We start from the raw sequence: 24,077 nt of genomic DNA on the forward strand, positions 1-24,077 counted from the left end.
TGTAGATGTACAACTCCTAAATATGCAATCTAAAATGATAAATAGTCGTTTATTTTCTTTTAGCAATGAAAATCCTAGCTACTATGGAAAGAAAAATATGATTATTTCAACATAGAGCAGAGAGCACACACTAAATGCACTTTTCCTAAATCAATTTCCACATGTAGTCTAAATGCAAATGCACATGCATGTATTTGTTTTTCATTGCCCTTAATGTGAGAATGACAAAAAAAAACTAAATACAAATCTGAACTACTTTTCTTCGAAGCGACACTTTAATAATTTCTTTTCAAAAAATGGAGGAAGACTAAAACAACACTTTCTCTTTCGAATGGAAAATTGTTTTCGACACTTCAAAGAATTGATAATTCAAATCAAATATAATGGCAAAAGTGTAAACGACTATCTAAAAAAGGAAGACTTTACGACACTCTTTTTCTTGACTGAAAACGACAGTTGCGACACTTTCGAATCAAAAGACGATAGTTCGATTAAGCTACTGTTTGCAAAGGAGGACTGTAAATGATGAAAAATACATAAAAAAAAAATTCACAATTCCTTATCAATGGAGACTGAATAATGGGAAAGAAGAAGGTTTCAACAGTGATATACTGATCATAGACAGCAAAACTACTGAATAGAGCTGAAAACAATGAAGAAAAAACCAAAATCTGGAGGCAGAAACAGTCTCATTCAATCATCGCACCTGTCCTTAAGGAAAACAGGGATGCATCTCACCTGCAACACATGGGAGGTGCGATGCATCCAGACTGCCAATGAGAGACAGTGTGATGGTCTAGGGATGAGACTAAGCTTGGTTTTCACCCACAGTTTGTAGCTAAGTTCAGGGATTTAGGTCGAGCTTATGATAGACAGTAAACACAAAGTATAGGGGCTGATCTAATGAGGTTATTGAGCTACCACCAGGGCCCTTAGAATGTTTTCAAGTCAGATGTTTAGTTCATAAACCAACCTGAAGATTCACTGAAGCAGCGTTGATCTACTTTGCAGTTGCGTAGAAAAAGCAGTTCGAAGGCTAGCTGGCTTAACTTCAGGCTCCGTCTGTAGTTTATAAAGCAAACAACAGTAACAAACAAGCAAACTATTTGTCCCCCAGTGGAGTCGCCATTTTGTTTCTGGGAAAAATAGCGTCCATTCAGAGCTGTTAATCCCACTAAGACGGGTAGCTATCTTAGAAATAAATAATTCAAATTAACTTGTGTTTTCCTTTATGAGAGATAGATGAGAGAGAAGTAGAGAGTACCAACCTCAGTCTTTCGCTTGGCTCCTTGCTTGTTTCCTCTCTCCCTTGATAGAGCTTCACCACTCCTTTCTCACTTGTCCCGCTTCAAAGAACACCTGTAGAGTCAAAGTAGTGAAATACCATCAAAGCATAGATATCTATAACCATAAACAATGTAGAATCAGATGTACATTAACCATACAAATGCATACACAAATACAAGATTCATAAATATACAAGTATATGGAGGAAAAATCAAATAGCTTTATTGATAGAAGTAGTAGAAGAGAGAATTACAACCCAGTTTTCTGTTCCAGCACCATCCTCCCAACATGAAAGCCCTCTTCACCTCATGAAAATCTAGATCATTCAACGATACAATGTCTCAAAGAGAAACCAATAGCACTTCCTTACAGATTACAAAATTCCAGCCTCTGGATCTCTAGGATGAGGGATCCATATATAGATGTTTACAGGGGAGTGAGTCAGCTTTTGGGATTTTTATTAGTGTCATTTCACTGATAGTTCTTGGTTCCACTTGGAGATTGCATGATCTCTTACTCATCCCTGGGAAAATTCAAAGAGGCAAGTGTCATATGAGTAGTCTCTAGAAGATTCTCTGAGTTTCCACCTAGTAAACTGCCTCTACCATTTGTTTACTCTCGCTCATCACACCCTACAGAAAGGCTTTTCAGTATGCATTGCACCCTTTGTGTGTAGCAGGTGAGATGCATCACACCCTCAGCATGGAGCAGTCTGTATGGTCCAATTTTGACCAGTTCTGAGCAATTTTTCAGGGAGAACTTCTGGGAAATAATGTAATCAGTTGACCTTGATCTTTTAGGGTATGAAACAACACTTTTAGGGGTTTGAGAGCCCTTGGTTTATTTACATATGTGATTGTGGTTGCAGTGCCCAAATATGTCTATAACAGACATGGACTGTTGGATTGGCGGGGAAAGATCAACGGTAAAGATGCGGTGAAGGTACGAGATGTCTTCAGGAAATGTGCTATAGGTGTGTAAGGCATATGGGTGATGTTTTATGGGGATTTTGGCTATTGTGCTTGGGACTAAGGCCAAAGAGGAATTTTTCGGGGTGCAAAGGTTAAGTTAGGGAAGAGAAAGGGTAACGTGTGAGTGGGGTAAGGGGAGAAGTGGAATAATGGCCCATGTGAGACCCCTTTTACGAACATCAAAGCAAACCAAAATTTCTATTTGACCTTCAAAAAGTCAGTGCTGCATCTTAGGGCTAACACTAGCTCCTTCTGGGGATGAAAGCCTCCCTGTGAGGTTTCAAGAACTGTAGACCACTGCCTTTCTAGTAAACAACAAGATTAAATCTACTACATAGTGTTCCATTGGGCATGGAGTCTAACTAGTATGAAATAACACTGAAAAACAACATATTTACAAAACCAAGGCTTGAAAGCCTTAATTGAGATAAAGTTTGAAGAACAACCCATTGAATGGGCCATCAAAAAATATCCTTCCTTTGATGCATTCCTTCTGAGAAAACAGTCACCATACTGATAGTTGACCCCTTTTACCTTTCTCTTGGTCAATGTGCATATCAGCCAATTCATCAAAGACTTGCAGAAGCCTATTGATTTAATCCTCTACTTTGAAAACTTTCTATCGTTTGACATTATCAGGCGGAGATGGTCTATATTTCACCTCATCTCTGTATGCCTTTAGCCTTGGATGTTTTTCTTGGAATGTTTTGTACACCTGTTGAATGATAAATTCTGCTTCATACTCTATTGTGTCATCTGTGGCCTGAAAAGTTAATATAAAAGATGAATCAATGTATTCCTGTGTGGGGGACACAAGGACTTCACTTGTTCCTGCAGCTTCCTTAGAGCAAGCCCCTTCAAAGAACATGTCCCAAATCTGTGGGCCTTCCTCCTTTGTGATCTAGCAAACTGGTTTTTTAAGCTGCATAGAAGCCAACTAATAAGGCTTGGTAATGTCAGGACCAAGCTTATCTATGACAGCCTTGGGCATTGAATCATGGTTGGCACCTGTGTCCAGCAGACCAATATGAAGGATTGTATCATGAATAGACAGAGGAACATAGAATGATGGGGGGATGTCTTCACAATTTTCGAGCAACGGGCTGAGAATAACAGCTGGTTGATCATTTTGCAAATTCAGATAGTCATTGGAAGCTTGGATGGTTTTAGGCTCAAGATCCTCAAGGATAGATTTCTTGAAGGACTCATTCTTCATTGGTTCAATCAAGGACATAGGTATTCTTAGCCTTTGGATTTCTGATTGAAAGCTGAAGGAAGAAGGGGACTTGTCAAGTCCTCTTACCTCTATGGCTAGAGCTTTGAGGATGATAGGATCGACTGTTGGTTGCTCCTGCTTATTAGCTTGTTGTTCTGCATGGACAATAGCTTTATGAACAGGAGCTTCTTTGAAATTATTCATCGTAGACCTCGGATTATATCTTTGCTGATCTTCAACTTGTAGAATAGCATCACCACCCCACTCTTGGCTGATCTGGTCATCAAATAATGACTTCTCATAGGCAGCTTTGGTTAAAAAAGGGGCACTTCCTTTATCTTCCATACAATGGATCTCATCATCTTCATCAAATTGCACCTCTTCCATGACTACATTTTGGAAAGGGGTCTTCACCCTTTGGTCTTCATTAGCATCTTTGCTCCTTTGCATAATCTGCAACTACTCATTGGCTCCTCTATATGGATTCGGATTTCTAGGAGCAAAGGTATTAGGACCCCTTCCTCTCCCTGAATGTTGCTCAACCTTAAGCATGGAGATTTCAAAGGATAATGACTCTATCATCTTGGTCATTTTATCTATCTTGGGGTCTGAAGATGAGAAAGATTCACCCCTCTGTCTCCTTCGGTCAACATGTCCTTTGAGTTTCTCTACAGCCATGATATTGGATTCTACCTCCAAGGCTGCATCTTGCATTTCAGCGAGAGAAGCACATCTTCTCTCTCTCAATACCAAGCAGAAGTCAGAATCAAAGGCATTGGCATAGGTGAGCTTGGCAGAGGTGGGAGTAGGTTTCACTTCAACTGGTATCTTGTTGTACATGCGGTTGAACCTTTTACTGAAATCGGACAAGGACTCCCCATTTTCCCTTTTTAGGTTGCCAAACTCAGTATGATAATAGAGCATATATTTCTTATCCCCCTAATGCTTTAGGAACACCTAAGGCCTCAATGTATGTTATATACCTAGGGGTTAATTCTCTGAACCATTTTCTAGCCTCTCCATTTAGGCTTTGGACGAAAACTCTCATCCATACATCATCTTCACTAATATCTAGGTTATCAGCATAGCTATAGAATGTCTCAAAATGCTCTTCTGTTGTGACTTCTTTTGTCCCAGCAAACTTAGGCATGTACTTCTGATATTCTCCTACAAGCATGGAATTCAAAGGAGTAGGCAATACCAAGCGCCCATACCTAGCAGCTATGATTCTTTCCATTTTGGTAGGTTCTTGTGGGCCTGCCATGACTAGGGCAGATGAAAGAGTGTTGGCAGTCTGTTAGGTGGGGAGTTGAGAAATGACTGACAGGGTTAAAGGAATATAATGGACAGGAGGGTAGGTTTCCTTTGGGCTGAAAACCCAAGGAGGACCTAAAGAATAAGGAGCTTCATGAATCTATGAAAATTTCTCTTCACTGTTAGTGCTAGAGCCTATATTCTCAATATGTATGTCCTCGGTTACAAGCCTTTCTTGCAAAGATGCATATGATTGTTTAGGTTTACCTGATCCTGATGCTCCCTTTTGTGATGTCTTTCTTTCCTTGATAATCTTCTCAGGGTCAGGTACTGGGTTAGCTGGTGATTTCAGAGGATTCCTCTGAGTGTGCCTCACAAACTGAGCCAGAACTATGATGTGGAGTTGCCAAGAGGTCCGACCTCCAGTAGAGTCACCAAATAGATGATTACAACCAAAAATGTGTCCAGACTTTGTCTATCATCAAATTTGGATCTGTGTCATTCTCCCAGGGAATCCGAACTTCAATCTCCTCTCCCCGGCAGCGGTGCCATTTATGTTGGGGCTCCTGGAAACCCTCCTAGGTTGTAGCTCGGAGATGCCTGGTAAAATATAATCTTCAATATGGTTCTAGGAACTTATTGGGATGGGTGATGGTTTGGTTCAAGCCAGATAACCACTTCTAATCTGTTTTCACTCCAGACATGCATTAACACCCTTAGACTACAAGGCTTTAGACCACCAATGCTCAACAATTTGGGAATTAGGTGAATAGACGAAGAATACTAACCACACCAACAAATGCATATAGAATGTATGATGGCCAGCTGCAACTAGTCAAGAAACATGCAAATCTAATCTATCAATGCAGAGATAAGATGGCAGTTATCTTGCATTTGATATAGAAGAAATCATGAATATAACACACCACGCACATGCTTAGAAGGGAGAAGAAATGGGCATTGAGCAATTAACAGCAAAAGAAGCTTGCATTGCTGAAAATGAAGATGAGACGCTACAAGTTACAAAATATCAACAGTCTCCAGATGTTGAACCCAAACACAATTGGAAACCTTAGGTTACATCTTTCTTCTAGCTATTTATAATCTATCATTACAATGGCTCTTAGCCGTTTAGGGATGGAGGGTCTTAATTGACCACCAACTACCATTAAATTTCTGATAGCATCTTTGAACATAGTTGTTTTCTCCAATACGAAAACCTGATCAGGTCTGGTACCGTGCTATCCTTCAGGTGGTCAGATTGATCATGGCAATGGAGTTCCATGACTGTTTAATTCGGTTGTTGAGTCGTGATGTGTCCTTTTCTCCTCCGGCCATGCTTTTCTTTTAATTGGGTTTCATGGTCAGACTGTCGCAAGTCTGACAGAGTCGGCCATCTTCTTCTTTGCATAACAGACAGGATGTGGGGGTATGGAGTTCATGGGCAGATGAGTGGTTATGAATGATCATGAATGGTGGTCGTTGGATCAAGAGAGATGTGTGGCGGAGATCGTGCTCTAGAGGCTAACGGTTGTGGTGGGAGCGGGACCTGTTCGGGCCGTCAGATCTTGAGATAGGCGGATTGGACGACTATCAGGCGGAGGAGATGTGTGGGTGATAACGCGCAAGGTGATTTGGTTTGAGTGGTAATGGTTTTTATCGCACGGGCATCGAGTGGTAAGTGGTAAGTGTCAGAACTCGCTCGATGCCATTCAGTGGATGACACGTAGCAACGGGGAAAAAGAAAAACAGCCCTCATCATGCGGGTACTTATCGTGCTTGTTGTTCGTGCGATATGGGCGTTGACCGTTAGATCAGGCGGGGGTGATCTAATGGTTGAGGAGTGTCAGACAAGTTGGTGTATCGGATGGGACATGGACCATTGGATTGGCAGGGAAAGATCAACGGCAAAGATGCGGTGAAGGTACGAGATGTCTTCGAGAAATGTGCTATAGGCGCGTAAGGCATATGGGTGAGGTTTTATGGGGATTTTGGCTATTGCGCTTGGGGCTAAGGCTAAAGATGAATTTTTCGAGGTGTGAAGGTTAAGTTAGGGAAGATAAAGGATAAAGTGTGAGCGGGGTAAGGGAAAAAGAGGAATAATGGCCCAAGTGGGACCCCTTTTACGAATAGCAAAGCAGACCAAAATTTCCAGTTGACCTTCAAAAAGTCATCATTGCATCTCAAGGCTAACACTGGCTCCTTCTAAGGATGAAAGCCTCCTTGTGAGGTTTCAAGAACTGTAGATCATTGCCTTTCTAGTAAACAACAAGATTAAATCTACTACATAGTGTTCCATTGGGCATGGAGTCTAACTAGTATGAAATAAAACTGAAAAACAACATATTTACAAAACCAAGGCTTGAAAGCATTAACTGAAATAAAGTTCAAACAACAGCCCATTGAATGGGCCATCAAAACATATCCTTCCTTTGATGCATTCCTTCTAATAAAACAGTCACCATACTGAAAGTTGACCCCTTTTACCTTTCTCTTGGTCAATGTGCATATCAGCCAATTCATCAAAGACTTGAAGAATCCTATTGATTTGATCCTCTAATTTGAAAAATTTCTAGCATTTGACATTATCAGACAGAGATGGTTTATATTTCACCTCATCTCTGTATACCTTTAGCCTTAGATGTTTTGCTTGAAAGGTTTTGTACACCTGCTGAATGACAAATTCTGCTTCATACTCTGTTGTGTCATTTATGGCCTGAAAAGTTAATATAAAATATGAATCAATGTATTCCTGTGTGGGGGACACAAGGACTTCACCTGCTCTTACAGCTTCCTTAGAGCAAACCCCTTCAAAGAACATGTCCCAAATCTGTGGGCCTTCCTCCTTTGTGATATGGCAAACTAGTTTTTTAAGCTGCATAGAAGCCAACTGATAAAGCTTGGTAATGTCAGGACCGAGCTTATCTATGACAGCCTTGGGCATTGAATCATGGTTGGCACCTGTGTCCAGCAGACCATTATGAAGGATTTTATCATGAATAGATAGAGGAACATAGAATGATGGGGGGTTGTCTTCACAATTTTCGATCACTGGGCTGAGAATAACAACTGGTTGATCATTTTGCAAATTCACATAGTCATTGGAAGCTTGGATGGTTTTAGGCTCAAGATCCTCAAGGATAGATTTCTTGAAGGACTCATTCTTCACTGGTTCAATCAGGGACATAGGTATTCTTGGCTTCTGGATTTTTGATTGAAAGCTGAAAGAAGAAGGGGACTTCTCAAGGCCTCTTACCTTTATGGCTAGAGCTTTGAGGATGATAGGATCAACTACTGGTTTCTCCTGCTTATTAGCTTGTTGTTCTGCAGGGACAACAGCTTTATGAACAGGAGCTTCTTTGACATTATTCATCATAGACCTCGGATTATATCTTTGCTGATCTTCAGCTTGTAGAATAGCATCACCACCCCACTCTTGGCTAATCTAGTCATCAAATAATGACTTCTCATAGGCAGATTTTGTTAAAAAAGGGGCACTTCCTTTGTCTTCCATACAATGGATCCCATCATCGTCATCAAATTGCTCCTCTTCCATGACTACATTCTGGAAAGGGGTCTTCACCCTTTGATCTTCACTGGCATCTTTGCTCCTTTGCATAATCTGCAACTGCTCATTGGCTCCTCTATATGGATTCAGATTTCTAGGAGCAAAGGTATTAGGACCCCTTCCTCTCCCTGAATGTTGCTCAACCTTAAGCTTGGAGATTTTAGAGGCCAATGACTCTATCATCTTGGTAATTTTATCTATCTTGGGGTCTGAAGATGAGGAAGATTCACCGCTCTATCTCCTTCGGTCAACATGTCCTTTGAGTTTTCTGCTGCCATGATATTGGATTCTACCTCCAAGGCTGCATCTTGCATTTCAGCCAGAGAAGCACATCTTCTTTCTCTTAATAGTAGGCAGAAGTCAAAATCAAAGGCATTGGCATAGGTGAGCTTGGAAGAGGTGGGAGTAGGTTTCACTTTAGCTGGTATCTTGCTATACATGCGGTTGAACCTTTTATCGAAATCGGACAAGGACTCCCCATTTTCCCTTTTTATGTTGCCAAACTCAGTATGATAATAGAGCATATCTTTCTTATCCCCCCAATGCTTTAGGAACACATCATATAAGGCCTCAATGTTTGTTATAGACCTAGGGGTTAATTCTCTGAACCATTTTCTATCCTCTCCATCTAGGATTTGGACGAAAAATCTCATCCATACATCATCTTCACTAATTTCTAGGTTATCAACATAGCTATAGAATGACTCAATATGCTCTTCTGCTGTGACTCCTTCTTTCCCAGTGAACTTAGGCATGTACTTCTGATATTCTCCTATAGGCATGGAATTCAAAGGAGTAGGCAATACCAAGGGCCCATACCTAGCAGCTATGATTCTTTCCATTTTGGTAGGTGCTTGTGGGCCTGCCATGACTAGGGCAGATGGAAGAGTGTTGGCAGTATGAAAGGTAGGGAGTTGAGAAATGATTGACATGGTTAAATGAATATGATGGACAGGAGGGTGGGTTTCCTTTGGGCCAAAAACCCAAGGAGGACCTAAAGAATAAGGAGCTTCATGAATCTCTGAAAATTTCTCTTCACTGCTAGTGCTAGAGCCTATATTCTCAATATGTATGTGCTCAGTTACAAGCCTTTCTTGTAGAGATGCATAAGATTGTTTAGGTTTACCTGATCCTGATGCTCCCTTTTGTGATGTCTTTCTTTCCTTGATAATCTTCTTAGGGTTAGGTACTAGGCCAGTTGGTGATTTCTGAGGATTCCTCTGAATGTGCCTCACAAACTAAGACAGAACTGTGTTGTGGAGTCAACAAGAGGTTCGGCATCCAGTAGAGTCGCCAGATAGATGATTACAACCAAAAATGTGTCCAAACTTTGTCTATCATCAAAGTTGGATCTGTGTCGTTCTCCCAGGGAAGTTGAGCTTCAATCTCCTCTCCCCGGCAGTGGTGCCATTTATGTTGGAGCTCCAGGAAACTCTCCTAGATTGTAGCTCGGAGATGCCTGGTAACATATAATCTTCAATATGGTTCTAGGAACTTATTGGGATGGGTGATGGTTTGGTTCAAGCCAGATAACCACTTCTACTATGTTTTCACTCCAAACATGCATGAACACCATCAAACTACAAGGCTTTAGACCACCAATGCTCAAAAATTTGGGAATTAGGTGAATAGACGAAGAATACTAACCACACCAGTAGATGCATACAGAATGTATGATGGCCAGTTGCAACTAGTCAAGAAACTTGCAAATCTAATCTATCAAAGCAGAGATAAGATGACAGTTATCTTGCATTTGATACAGAAGAAATCATGAATATAACACATCAGGCACAAGATTAGAACGGAGAAGAAATGGGCATTGAGAAATTAACAACAAAAGAAGCTTGCATTGCTAAAAATGAAGATGAGACGCTGCAAGTTACAAAATATCTACAGTCTCCAGAGGTTGAACCGAAACACAATTTTCAACCTTAGGTTACATCTTTCTTCTGGATATTTATAATCTATCATTACAATGGCTCTTAGCCGTTTAGGGATGGAGGGTCTTAATTGAGCACCAACTACCATTCGCTATCTGATAACGTCTTTGAACATAGTTGTTTTCTCCACTACAAAAACCTGATCAGGTCTAGTACCGTGCAGTCGTTCAGGTGGTTGGATTGATCATGGCAGTGGAGTTCCATGACTATTTAATTCGGTTGCTGAGTTGTGTTGTGTCCTTTTCTCCTCTGGCCATGCTCTTCTATTAATTGGGTTTGATGGTCAGACTGTCGCCAAACTAACAAAGTCAGCGATCTTCTTCTTCACATAACAAACAGGATGTGGGGGTTATGGAGTGCATGGGCAGATGAACGGTTATGAATGATCATGAGTGGTAGCTGTCGGATCAAGGGAGATGTGTGGCAGAGATCATGCTCTAGAGGCTAGCAATCTTGGTGGGAGCGAGACCTGTCCGGGCCATCAAATCTTCAGACAGGCGAATCGGACGGCTATCGGACGGCAAAGATGTGCAGGCGATAACGCGCGAGGTGATTTGATTTGAGTGGTAGTGTTTTTTATCGCACGGGCATTGGGAAGTAAGTAGTAAGTGTCAGAACTCACCTGATGCCATTCAGTGGATGACACATAGCAGTGGGGAAAAAGAAAAACCGCCCTCATTGGGCAGGTACTTATCACACATGTTGCCCGCGCGATATGGGCATTGACCATTAGATCAGGCGAGGATGATCTAACGGATGAGGAGCGTCAAACAAGTTGGTGTATCGAATGGGACATGGACCGTTGGATTGGCAGGGAAAGATCAACGGCAAAGATGCGGTGAAGGTACGAGATGTCTTCGAGAAATGTGCTATAGGCGCGTAAGGCATATGGGTGAGGTTTTATGGGGATTTTGGTTATTGCACTTGGGGCTAAGGCCAAAGAGGAATTTGTTGGGGCACGAAGGTTAAGTTAGGGAAGAGAAAGGGTAAAGTGTGAGCGAGGTAAGGGAAGAAGAGGAATAATGGCCCATGTGGGACTCCTTTTATGAACAGAAAAGCAGACCAAAATTTCTGGTTGACCTTCAAAAAGTCAGCACTGCATCTCAGGGCTAACAGGAACTTTGAACTTTGTTGGTCCCATCAGACAGCCTTCAAACCAAAAATCATATATTCTAGTATGCATGGACTATGTAACGAAATGGGTGGAGGCAGTAGCAGTGTTGAGAACCATAGAAGAAGTAGTCATCAAATTTTCATTTGAACTTTCTGTGTGATATGGTTTACCTTGATAACTTGTAACTGATGGGGTATCATAGTTTACAACCCATAAGATCTCTTTAACCCTACAAAAGTATCACATCACGCATAGATTTACTTCACCTTACCATCCACAAGAAAATGATCAAGTGCAAAGCACAAATAAATTCTTGGAAGGAATCCTAACTAAGAAAATATCTACAAATTGTTGGGACTGGGCCTCTAAACTCTCTAAAGCCTTGTGGGCTTATCAGATGACCTGGCGCAATACTACTATATTTTCACCTTATCAGCTTGTCTTTGGTAAGGAGCCTATTTTTCCAATTTGAATTTAAGACTCTTAGAACTACTCAGGAAGTCAATCTGGACCTTTCATAAGCACAGAAACAATGCTTTAATCAACTTAATGAAATGGATTAAATGTGCCTTGCCACTCTCCAATGTACAATTATAGTTCAACAACAAAGAGATAAGTGGCACCATTGTTTGATTAAAAAGAAGACCTTTTAGAATGAGGTTTGGGCGTCGTTATATGACTCCAGATTCCAAGGATTTCTAGGTAAGCCTTCAAATGAGGTGTTTGAGTCCTTATGAAGTCAGCAAAGTTTATGATAATGCGACAATATTCCTTACTATGATTGACGATTCTATCATTTCTTTCCTTGTTAATGGTCATTGAGTTATCTTGTACCACTAGCCACTTACAAAAGAGTCCTTTCTTCATGAGATCAATAATGATGTGAACTTGGAAGTTGTAGCTGAGCAGGGTAATTTCCCCACAGCCAGGATCATGTAGAAATTTCACATGTAGAACAAACTGATATATGCAATGTCCTAAAGCATAATACTTGTTCTACTTCTACAAAACATTAAGCTGAAGCATAATCGAATTCATGAGCAACATCAAGTAGAAACATGCATAACTGATCAAGAGAAATAATCACACATAACACAAGATATATCTAGGGGAAAGCACCAGCATAAAACCCCAACCATGTATTATCAATCAAGTGTAAATCCTCTTCACAATACAAAAAGAATTAGCTCTCAAGCTATTCAATTCTCAATGAACTATGAAGATATGAAGATATGTCTCATGAACCAACCAAGCCCTATATATAAAGGCTTTACCTATGGTCCAATCCCTATTTCCTTGCGCAATTTGCTTAGGAAATAATAGCAAAAGCATATGCAATTAATTCCAAACATACTAAGTTAACCAATGGTCCAACTGCGCAATCCTTGTCGACACTAGTTCCTCAACCATGCAAAAACTACTTACTAGAAATAGTCAAGCATCTGATAGTATACTATCCCACATCTGATCTCAACTGTGTCTCTGACAGAACTGAAATGCAACAATTATCCATGAGTGAATTCTCAGTTATCTAAAATAATAGTTGTCACATGCATGCAAGCATTAACAAACTATATTTTATTATTTTAACAACTTGTTAAAATAATGTAATTGGACTTGACTAGTTAGAACTAAGTCAACTGATTCTCTCATTATAGAACTCATACTTATTCCCTCAATTAGTGGAGGAAATTAAGGATAAATTCCTCATTCAGTGGGTGCATGCTCACAAAGACTTCAAATTCAAATTTCCTTAACTAATTAACTCAACTGAATTAATTAATTAATATTTCCAACTGCTGTTAAGACCAAAAATAATTTTACTTTCTATAGATAGACTAGGGACTGCTATAAATAGGAAGGGACCCAAAAATGATATTTTTAGAACTTTCTATTTTTAGCAGTTTCACCTCTCACCCAATGTGGCCAATGACCTCACTAGACAAACTGCTATTTTTAGACATGCTATTTTTAGCAGGCCTATTTTTAGCACATTCTAAATTTAGCATTTCTTGTTGCACACTTTTCAACACTCCCTTTCAACAAGAAAGGCTTCCTCTCGAACCCGATCCTGTAACTCTAGAATGTTCTGCATGCAACACATCTACCCGGTCCACTTGCTCCAACAACACTTGGAACAAAAACACTCCCAACTGACCACTCTGTTGGGCTAGGAACATACTCTAATGCTAAAGCTCTACATGTTGCTGATAAGTGCTCCCTCTCCGACATCTACGCTATTGCAACATCTCCATGCATCTCGCACCATTGCACACCTCTCTATGCCACCTAGCACTGTGTGAAACACTTGTGCCTCTCGCATTGCTGTAGCATGCTAGCTATGCGCTGTCCTGGGATTCCCTGCACTGTCACTCTCTCTGTCACTCCATCCGCATCTATCTCTACCCAATCAGTGAGTTCCTGCTACTCCACATCGGGGCTCCTGTAGCAAGGTCTCATCCAAGTGGTTGGGTACTTCAAGGATCCTGCCCCTCCTCCTTGGGAAAATCACTCTATATCACCCCACCTCCTACCTGGAGGTATGGTTGCATGTGATCCCTCAACCCACCTGGCTCGAAGTTTCCCCCTACTAGAGGTCTCTGCATGAGTAGATGTCTCTACTCGATCTCCACTCAGCTTCCCCTGCTGTGGCTACTCCACAACCTCCTGAAGCTGCTGCACCAATCATGGCTTCTCCACAATCATCTAAGACTTCTTCTGGCTCTACATGTTGAGAGGTAATATACCCTCCCTCTCAACCACGAAGTCTCCATCAGTTGCCTTGCTGATCAAGGCTTTGCATGCATCTTGAACCTCAAGAGAATATAGTTTCTTGACCCATGAACCAATCTACTTCACCTATCTAGTGATAATGTGTCTAAGGAAAACCTTTCCCTTACTGAAGACTACATCATAGCCTCTGTCTTCCAGCATCACGATCGACACCAAGTTTCTCTTCAGTCCTGGTACATACTTGACATTGGTCAAGGTAAGGAAAGCTCCATGCTCCCTCTGAAAAATAACCATGCCTACACCTAAGACACTATATTTTTCATCATTACCCATCGCTATGAGTATCTGGAGATCTTTCTCCTCGAAAGTACTAAACAAACTCTTGTCACTGGTCATGTGGAAAGAAGCTCCACTATCAAGAAATTAACCACTTCCCACCATGGATGAAACCATGCATGCGAAGAGTGTGAAATCCAACTCAAATTGTGAAGCAAGTGCCTCACCTTCAGATCCTTCCTCGGATCCCTTCTTGGATTTCCTCCGTGGACAATTTGCAGCATAATGGCCCACCTCATGACAACGAAAGCATCGCACTTTTGATTTGTCAACCTTCTTCCCATCATTGGAAGAATAATATTTGGAAAGAGAAACCTTCTCCTTCCCCTTCTTCGCCTTACTCGCTAAGGCACAGTTCTCCTCATCATGCATGGATGAAGAACTGTCTCTGGTGCTCCGTCTGATCTCCTCTTGCATCAAATCCAACCATAGTCGTTCCCAATCTGGCAGTTTCTCCCTTCCATTCACCGAGTCTTGGTAGCTATGCCAGCTCTTAAGAAGGCCAAAGAGTGCAAGACTCACTATATCCTCATCGATGTCACGACCCCTACACTTGCAAGCTCATCCCTGCATGTGATGAGCTTGGTCAAATACATAGAGATCGTCTCATCCCTTTCACACTTGATCTTTCAAATTTTTTCCTTCAGTGCCAGCTTCCTCTGATCGTTTCTATTCTGATATAAATTTTTCAATGTTTTCCACATTGCATGCGGAGTCTCCTTCCCATGGAGGCTCGAGACAATGTGATCTCGCACTCCCTCCAAGAGAATTCTCCTAGCTCTAGCCACACACTTCCTCCATTCCACCTACTCAGTCTTGTCAGTAGGCTTATGAATTTCTTCATCAATGAAATCCTTAAGGCCATTATCTTCCAAAACTGCCTCCACACGATCCTTCCAAGCTATATAGTTTGAGCTGCCATCAAGGGCATACTCAAGCCTCAAATCATAGAACACCATCGATGAAATATATGTGATAAGAACTTGAGATCTATATCCCGAATAATAAACTTCGAATTTCTCCTGCTAGTATATTGTTCTTGCTTGATCATCTGTGCTCTGATACCATGTAGAAATTTCACCTGTAGAACAAACCGATATATGCAATTTCCTAAAGCATAATACTTGTTCTACTTCGACAAAACATTAAGCGGAAGCATAATCGAATTCATGAGCAACATCAAGTAGAAACATGCATAACTGATCAAGAGAAATAATCACACATAACACAAGATATATCTAGGGGAAAGCACCAGCATAAAACCCCAACCATGTATTATCAATCAAGTGGAAATCCTCTTCACAATACAAAAAGAATTAGCTCTCAAGCTATTCAATTCTCAATGAACTATGAAGATATGAAGATATGTCTCATGAACCAACCAAGCCCTGTATATAAAGGCTTTACGTATGGTCCAATCCCTATTTCCTTGCACAGTTTTCTTAGGAAATAATAGCAAAAGCATATGCAATTAATTCCAAACATACCAAGTTAACCAATGGTCCAACTACGCAATCCTTGAGGACACTAGTTCCTCAACCATGCAAAAACTACTTACTAGAAATAGTCAAGCATCTGATAGTACATTGTCCCACATATGATCTCAACTCGGTCTCTGACAGAACTAACATGCAACAATTATCCATGAGTGAATTCTCAATTATCTAAAATAATAGTTATCACATGCATGCAAGCATTAACAAACTATATTTTATTACTTTAAAAACTTGTTAAAATAATGTAATTGGACTTGACTAGTTAGAACTAAGTCAACTGATTCCCTCATTATAGAGCTCATACTTATTCCCTCAATCAGTGGAGGAAATTAAGGATAAATTCCTCAATCAGTGGGACAACTCATGTGCATGCTCACAAAGACTTCAAATTCGAATTTCCTTAACTAATTAACTCAACTGAATTAATTAATAAATATTTCCAACTGTTGTTAAGACCAAAATTAATTTTACTTCCTATAGATAGACTAGGGACTGCTATAAATAGGAAGGGACCCAGAAATGCTATTTTTAGAACTTTCTATTTTTAGCAATTTCACCTCTCACCGAATGTGGCCAATGACCTCACTGGCCAAACTGCTATTTTTAGACATGCTATTTTTAGCAGGCCTATTTTTAGCACATTCTAAATTAGCATTTCTTGTTGCACACTTTTCAACAGATCAGGTAAAATTTCTTCGAAATCCCTTACTTACATGTACATAATGTAAATAGTCTTTATTTTCTTATGGTGTGAATATCTTATTTACTTTGGGAAACATCTTGATCATTTTCTTGCAAAAAAAATATGGCGTTACGATGTTGTTGCATTTTTTGTGCCTAATTCATAATGTTGCTTCTTCAGTTGTTGTTTTCTTAGACACAAAATTGTTATCAAAGTTGTTGTTTCCTTAGTCACAACATCGTTATCACAGTTGTTGTTTCCTTAGTCACAACATCGTTATCACAGTTGTTGTTTCCTCAATCACAATTGTTGTTTCGTTAGATGTGATTACTGTTTCGTTAGATGCAATTATTGTTTCCTTAGATGTGACTATTACTTATGAGTTGTTTGCAAATATCTTTTTTTTCTAAGATAAGGAACATTTTAACCCCCTTTTCAATATGATGGTTGGGTAACTAATTTTTTTAATGATTATCACATAAGAAATTACTTTTAAAAGGAGAATTTCTCTTAATATGACTTCATTATATGGATTTTAGTTTCTCCTAAAATACTTAATTCCCTGATTTTGTAAGAAATTCATAAAGTACTCATTATACATTCCTTCTATCACCACTTAAGGATCCATCTTTCTACTCCAATTTTAAAACAATTCTATGGTTCTTTTGAAGAAATTAATTGTTCAGAACAAGATTAGCTAGCTAAAAAGTAGTTGTCATAAAACTTTTTACGTCATCCCTAACTCTTAAGAAGTGGATGTGCCACCCCATATATTAAGTAATTTTTTTTTTTAACAAAAAGCATTGCGGAAAAATAAAAAAAGTTGTTGGAGGATAGGAGGTCTCATCACGAGTCGACCTACCATGAATATAGGACCTAATGAAGTGACATTACCATTTCTAATCACCAATCCAGGATAATGGACTTTGGTATTAAGGTTGAGGGATAATAGGTCTCATCACGAGTCAACTTATTCATTTTATTAGATCTCGTGAATGGCAATGTTGTTAATTGGTTACTATGCCAGAACAATGGCCATCTATAGACATTTAACAAAACTTAAATAAAATTATAGATATGAATTTGTTTCTAATAGATAAGACATTAGCATCTCAATGGGTTAAAAGGAAACCATTTGAGGCTATCGACGACTATTGGCAACAGTGGAAATGCATGTGGTATTAAAGTTAATTTAAACACTATAATTTAGTTAGCTATCTTGTCTCGTAAAAATCAATAATTAACAAACGAAAACCATTATATTTGTTAAAATATTATACTATTAAAATAGTTCATATAAAGTGATGATGTTGATTATTAATGAGAACTAATAGCAATTCTACATATGAGGAATAAAGATTATGGGACATTCAGAAACCTAGTATTTCTATCATGTTTTTTTATTAACTCCTCTTCTTATCTAAGTGGTATTCCTTAACCAAACATAGTTTCTAACCATCTATTGTTTCCAAATAGTCATCTTCCCATACCTTTATTTATTTTAACATTGATGATTTGGTTATCATAATGATTTTCATCATTATTGCACTTTATGATTGATGATCGACCTAATGATTATTTGGCGTGCTATAACCATTTCTCGTCCCCCCGACACCATTTTTTATGGTTTTTTTCAATGATTAACCAATACGGATTTATTTTCAAATTATGAGAATATCTTGTTAATTTATGAATTTGATTGAAGGTCGTGGTCGACCCTCAAATTATATTGGGGGGTGTGAAGGTGTTGTTGCATGTTATGTTCACTGAATTTCCATCTTTTGTGCAATATTATTAACATATTATACTTTGAGCTATGTTGTTTTTGTTTGGAAATTGCTCCTTGTTGAATGAATAATGATGGGAGGCCATTTAGTACGCCATGAACCAACCCAAATGCAGGCCATGGAAGAGGCGTGTAGTATTTTAAATCTGGAAGGATGGCTAGATTATTTTGGACGATATCAGGGATTCGAAAATGAAGTTACACTTGAATTCATGCAGAATTTGAATGCATGGGTAACAATGGTAAAGAATTTGTAGATATAGGTCAATGAAGAAATAGTCGCAGAGGTTACATGCCTCTCGTCAGAAGGGGAGAATGGTATGAAGTACATACCTCGCTACAAAATGCGACCCTTCTATTCTGGAATCTAGGGAAGAACTAGTCAAGAAAGGGAAAGGGTATAGACATAATTCATTTCGAGAAAGTTGGAAAGAGTTAGTAGGCATTATTTAGTTATACATCAATTGTGACAGAAGATATGATGTACTTTGGGGTCGTCATCTTAAGTTAATGGTGTATCTAAGACAAAAGGTAGTCTTGAACCTTCCTTATTTTTTACATTCATTTTTACATGAAACTGTTGGTAGATTAAGAAGGTTTAAAGATCAAGTTTCAGTTGTTAGACATCATGGGCTCATTAAATTTCTAGTTGTGAGGATTTTGAATCAAATACAACAAAGTTAGGATGGATTTTTAGGAAACCCTAGTGATGAGAAAGAAAAACCTAGAAATATTTTAGCTAATAATGAGCAAGAATAAAGAGGTAGTGAAACCAACCAAAATGAAACCTCAATGATAGGGGATGCTTCATAAGAAGTTATGCAACTTGAAATTCCATCCCCTTAGAAACTTAGCAAAGTAGAAAAACGAGTGGCATCATTTTTGGCCTCTTTACCCAAAAAGAGTGTAACACCCTCCTCCCACATCTACCCAAGCAACCTGCCAACCGAGATAAACATGTGACGAGAGGCTACTATGATTTGATTCAACCTCATAGGTGACCTTAAGGAAATGGAATCGACGGAAACACAAAACACAGACCTCCCTCAGGTGCTTCAGGACCCCCAAGACCTAATCCACCACTCCAGGTGCCCAACCCCTTAGTTAAACTTGAATTTCAATGAATTAGACCCAAATTCACTCCCATGAAAAGGCATGCATGCAACTATAAACCTATAGTTTCTCCCACAGTGCCTGCAAGGGCGAGACTGTAGTCTCTCTCAGCTAGTTATGTGCTAGAGACTGCGAGATTTAAGCTACTTTTTCAAGGCTAGTCTCCAAACTAATGTCTAAAACTTGATGAGATTATCCAAGACATTAAATGACACCAAGGCAAAGCCTCTAACACAAAACTTGATCAAGGGCTTGACCTAAACCAAGCCTATCCACGATAGAAATTTTTTCAAACACTTAATAAATATGGAACCTATAGGTGTAAATAACATATCTAAGCATAGGGGTCTCATACTTATCAGATATTTGCTATGAAGCATTGTCTCCTTGTCACGTTAGCTTCAATTTCATCCATTAGGTCATAAATACATTGACCATTCAATAACAAGTAATAACATGATGAGATCCATACATAATTGTTGTCATAAAATACATACATAACCAACATAGTAGGGACAGAAATACCAATGAAATCATAGCCATATAAATCACTTGTAATCCATCATAATTATCATAGATATACAAGGAGAAATAACCTTTCATTACTGATGCAAAATTTAACCTCGGGACGGGACTTCCACGTTCCACCCGACCGTAGAATGGCTGAGCCAAATCTCTCTTCAGCCATTCACCCCCATGCCATATTCCAAGCATGAATGTGAGATCTCATAGAAAAAATCAATCAAAACTCATCCAGGGCTTCCAGAGGCCATCCACCTCAACCCATCAAACAATGATTCCATCTCATAGTCGTACATCACAAATATATCATCAGTTTGGTCTCCATCTAAGCCTTCCAGGGCTTCGAGGGTGTTTGTTCCAACCTGGCTCCCAGGACTAGTAACTCAACTCATGGTTGTCACCGGGCTCCAGAGCGTTTGTCCAACCAAGGCTTCCAAGACTAGTAACTAAACCGACATCTTTTACCGTGCTTCCAAAGCGTTTGTCCAACTAGGGTTTCCAAGACTAGTAACTCAACCCACCAAGGGATTCCAGAGCGTTTGTCCAACCAAGGCTTCCAAGACTAGTAACTCAACCCAAGTTGTTACAGGGCTTCTAGAGAATTTTTCCAACCAAGGCTACGGGACTAGTAACTCAACCCAAGACGTCACAGGGCTTTTAGAGCGTTTGTCCAACCAAGGCTTCCAAGAACTAATAACTCAATCCAAGCTAAGAAAACATGGGAACCAACCAAACAAAACAAAGAAATAACCCCGCAATCTCCATGGCTATCTAGGGAATGGAAAGGCTAGGAAATCCACTGTCAATCCAGGAAATCCTCCATGCCAATGAAAGATCACAACCAAGAAACCACATGCATGTGCCATGTGTTAGAGTCAGTCTTGTCGCCCTCCATCAGCGATCAAAGCTCTTTGCATTTGCATAAGTAGGTGTCTCATCAGTGTCAATTTTTGAATCCCATTAGGCATGCCATAACCCTGATGGAGGAGCTGGTGTCTTTGTCCCCCTCTTGGCATTGCTGGATCAAGTCATTTCAGTCCTTAGTCACTTTCAAGCTTGTCTTGTCTTGTCTTGAGGTCAAATTCCTAGGTCTAGGGTTTTGGTCAAGTTTGTTTACAAGGTCATGTCTCTGAAGGTCAAAAGGTGCCCAGCAAGCCAGCGGGATGATTTTAAAAGTGTTTCTTCGAAAATTTCTATCTTGTACAGTTAATTTTCACCTTGGATTTAAAAACCCTGTTTTTAAAGCCAAGGTCATTTTTCAAATTTTTGTAAAAAGTGATGAAATTTCAAAAAACTTCCAAAGACAGCATGTAACCCTGGCTCCCTGGCCAAGATCCCTCAGATGATATCCCTGCAAAAAGTATCGAGCAAAAGCATTAAATGAGTCAATTTCAGGACAAAGGAAACCAAAATGGTCAATTTTATAAAGTGTCAAAGAAAAACATTAGAAAGTGGGTTTGGGCATGAAATTATTTCAAATCAAAGCTATAAAGGCCCAATCTCCCTCCATCGACCCTCATTGTGCATCCAAGTTACTTGCAAGAGTGATTGAGTGAAAGTTTGAGCGAATTTGGGAGCTGGACAGGCGCGCGACCCGTCAGACCAGGTGCGCGACCCATCAGAGGCGCGCGACCCGTCAAGCGCGTTCCGGCAGTGTAATTTTTCAACGGGCGCGACCCGTCAATGGCGCACGACCCGTTGGGTGAGGCGCGCAACCCGTCAGCGCCCTCCTTACCAAACTGACTGCAAATTTATCCAAGGACCCTCCGAAATCGCCAAATTGCCTAAGGTAGGCTCTCCAAATTAAGAATGGTTGCTTGTTATGGTCAATGGGAATCTTAATTGCATTTTTAAAGGATCTCCATGTGCAAGAGAAAAGCTCCATGTTGCTGCATTTTAAATTTGTAAAATATGCCTAGGGTTTTATGCTGTTTGAAAGGTATTCCCCTTGTAATCATTTTCCCCATTTCCCATGTCATTTTCCTTGTCTTTCTATATAAATTTCCCTTTTAATTTTGTAAAGAAAAATCCAAACCCTACCCCTCTTCCCTAAAAAATGAAAACTTAAGCCCTAACCCTACCTCTCATTACCCATGTAAACAATGTATATAATGATGCATATGCAATGATTTTTGCAATGTTTTTTCCCTTGAATCCCTGTTTTATATATTTATTCCCATTTTCCCTTTAAAAGTGTCCCTCCCCTAACATTTCCCCCGTGCTCCTTGTCCCCTTGAAACAACATATAAATCAGCATTTTACAAGGCAAAAACAACAGTACATTTTGGCCACTCTGCTCCTTAAACAATGTCAGAAACCGAAACCTATGAGCAGAGTGATGATCAGGCATCAGCTTCAGAGATTGAGATACAGAGGAGACCTCATAAGGGTGGAAAGGGTGGTCATCATAGGCGAGAGGAGCCCACATCTTTGACAGATTTACAAGCTTGTCCTATGGCAGTCTCATGTTTCCAGTACATGTCTTGCTATGAGTTTTGTGAGAGGATCTCTCAGATTCAGCACCACAGAGAGTTGGCTCGCCTATTTGTTTTACACTTGCATGATGGACATGTCAACCTTGCCGGGGTGGACTTTACATTGACACCCGAGGTGATTTCACAGGCCACAGGGATACCTAATGTCGGAGAGGTATGGAATAAGCGCAAGGTGCTGGACAGTGTTCATTTTGAGCCTTTCGTTAGACCAGCACTCATGAGACACTTGACATGAGTGTTTCCCTTCAGATTTCTCAGGAGTGAGTATGCTCCCATGATGAGGCTCATCATGCTCTATTTTACCTGTGAGGGCAGATTTTCACAGGTATATTCGTACCATATTCGCCTATTGATGCACTTCACACGGGTATGGATGATGAACATCCCTGTTTTCTTCTATCAGAACATTGAGAGGATGGTGTCCATGATGCAGAGGAAGAGCCCGGCACAGCAGTATAGGAGCCTTTACCATTATGGTTTGATTCAGCTAGTGGTATTACATCAGTTGGCTCAGCAGGGCATCTCATGGGAGGAGTTCATCTCTCGTGAGCTTTTCACAGCACCACCACCGCCACATCCTGAGGTTATTCACGAGGAGGGAGGACCATCACAGCAGCATGACATCCCCGTCACTAGACATGTCAGCTCCTCACCTTTGGTTACTTATCAGAGAGGCCAGAGGGCCTTATTTGCAGCAGCTCGGCGAGTACTTTCTCCACAGCATGTGGAAGGGGTCTCGCCTTCTTCATCAGCTCAGCGAGTGTTATCTCCACATCAGGTGGAAGGGGCCTCGCTTTCTTCAGCAGCACAGGTACCAGGGAGGGGAAAATAGCCCAAGATTGATGAGGGACCATCAGGTGTTCCGGATATAGAGCTTATTGATCTTGATGTCAGTTCTCCTAGCCGAGAGTCAAAGGAGATCATTCAGCATCTTAGAGCTGAAAACGATGCCTTGCAGAGGAGATTAGAGGGGACACAATGGACAATCTCATACCTGGAGCAGCGCAACAAGCAGTTGGAGGATGAGCAAGCTCTTGATGAGTTGTGGAGGATTCGTAGTGACCGCAACTTGAATCGAAGAAGACCCGGTGATCTATTGCCCGCTGACCGAGAGTCCATGCTTATCCAGCTCAATGCTCACTTGGAGAGGTTGTTGGCTAAGGCCAACCAAGAGAAGAAATTGTTGAGAAACATGAAGAACCATTATTGGGCGAGAATGCACGTGTGCAAGGCAAAGATGAAGATGTTCCAAAGGCGGTTGGCCAAGGCACAAAAAAGGAGAAAGAGGCCCGATCCCCTCCATATCTTGGCCGAGGCTTAACTGAAGGACCAAGGCACTAAATAGCCTAGACACAGCACAAATCCCAAAAAATTTTGAGCATTTTGGGTAAATTTTGGTTTTTTCAGGCAATTACAGGTTTTCTCCATTAACGGGTCTCACCCCCCGCGCGACCCTTCATCCTGGCAACTCCATTTTGCAAAAACTCAGCATTTCCAGATTTTTCATGAGAAGTTACATATGCTCATCAATGGACAAGAGATTTTATGAAGTTTTGGGCCTCCA

Source organism: Pinus tabuliformis, chromosome 4_1, assembly GCF_031772625.1.
Source record: "Pinus tabuliformis cultivar Carrire ecotype Pingquan chromosome 4_1, CPIR1, whole genome shotgun sequence".
Taxonomy (NCBI): Eukaryota; Viridiplantae; Streptophyta; class Pinopsida; order Pinales; family Pinaceae; genus Pinus; species Pinus tabuliformis.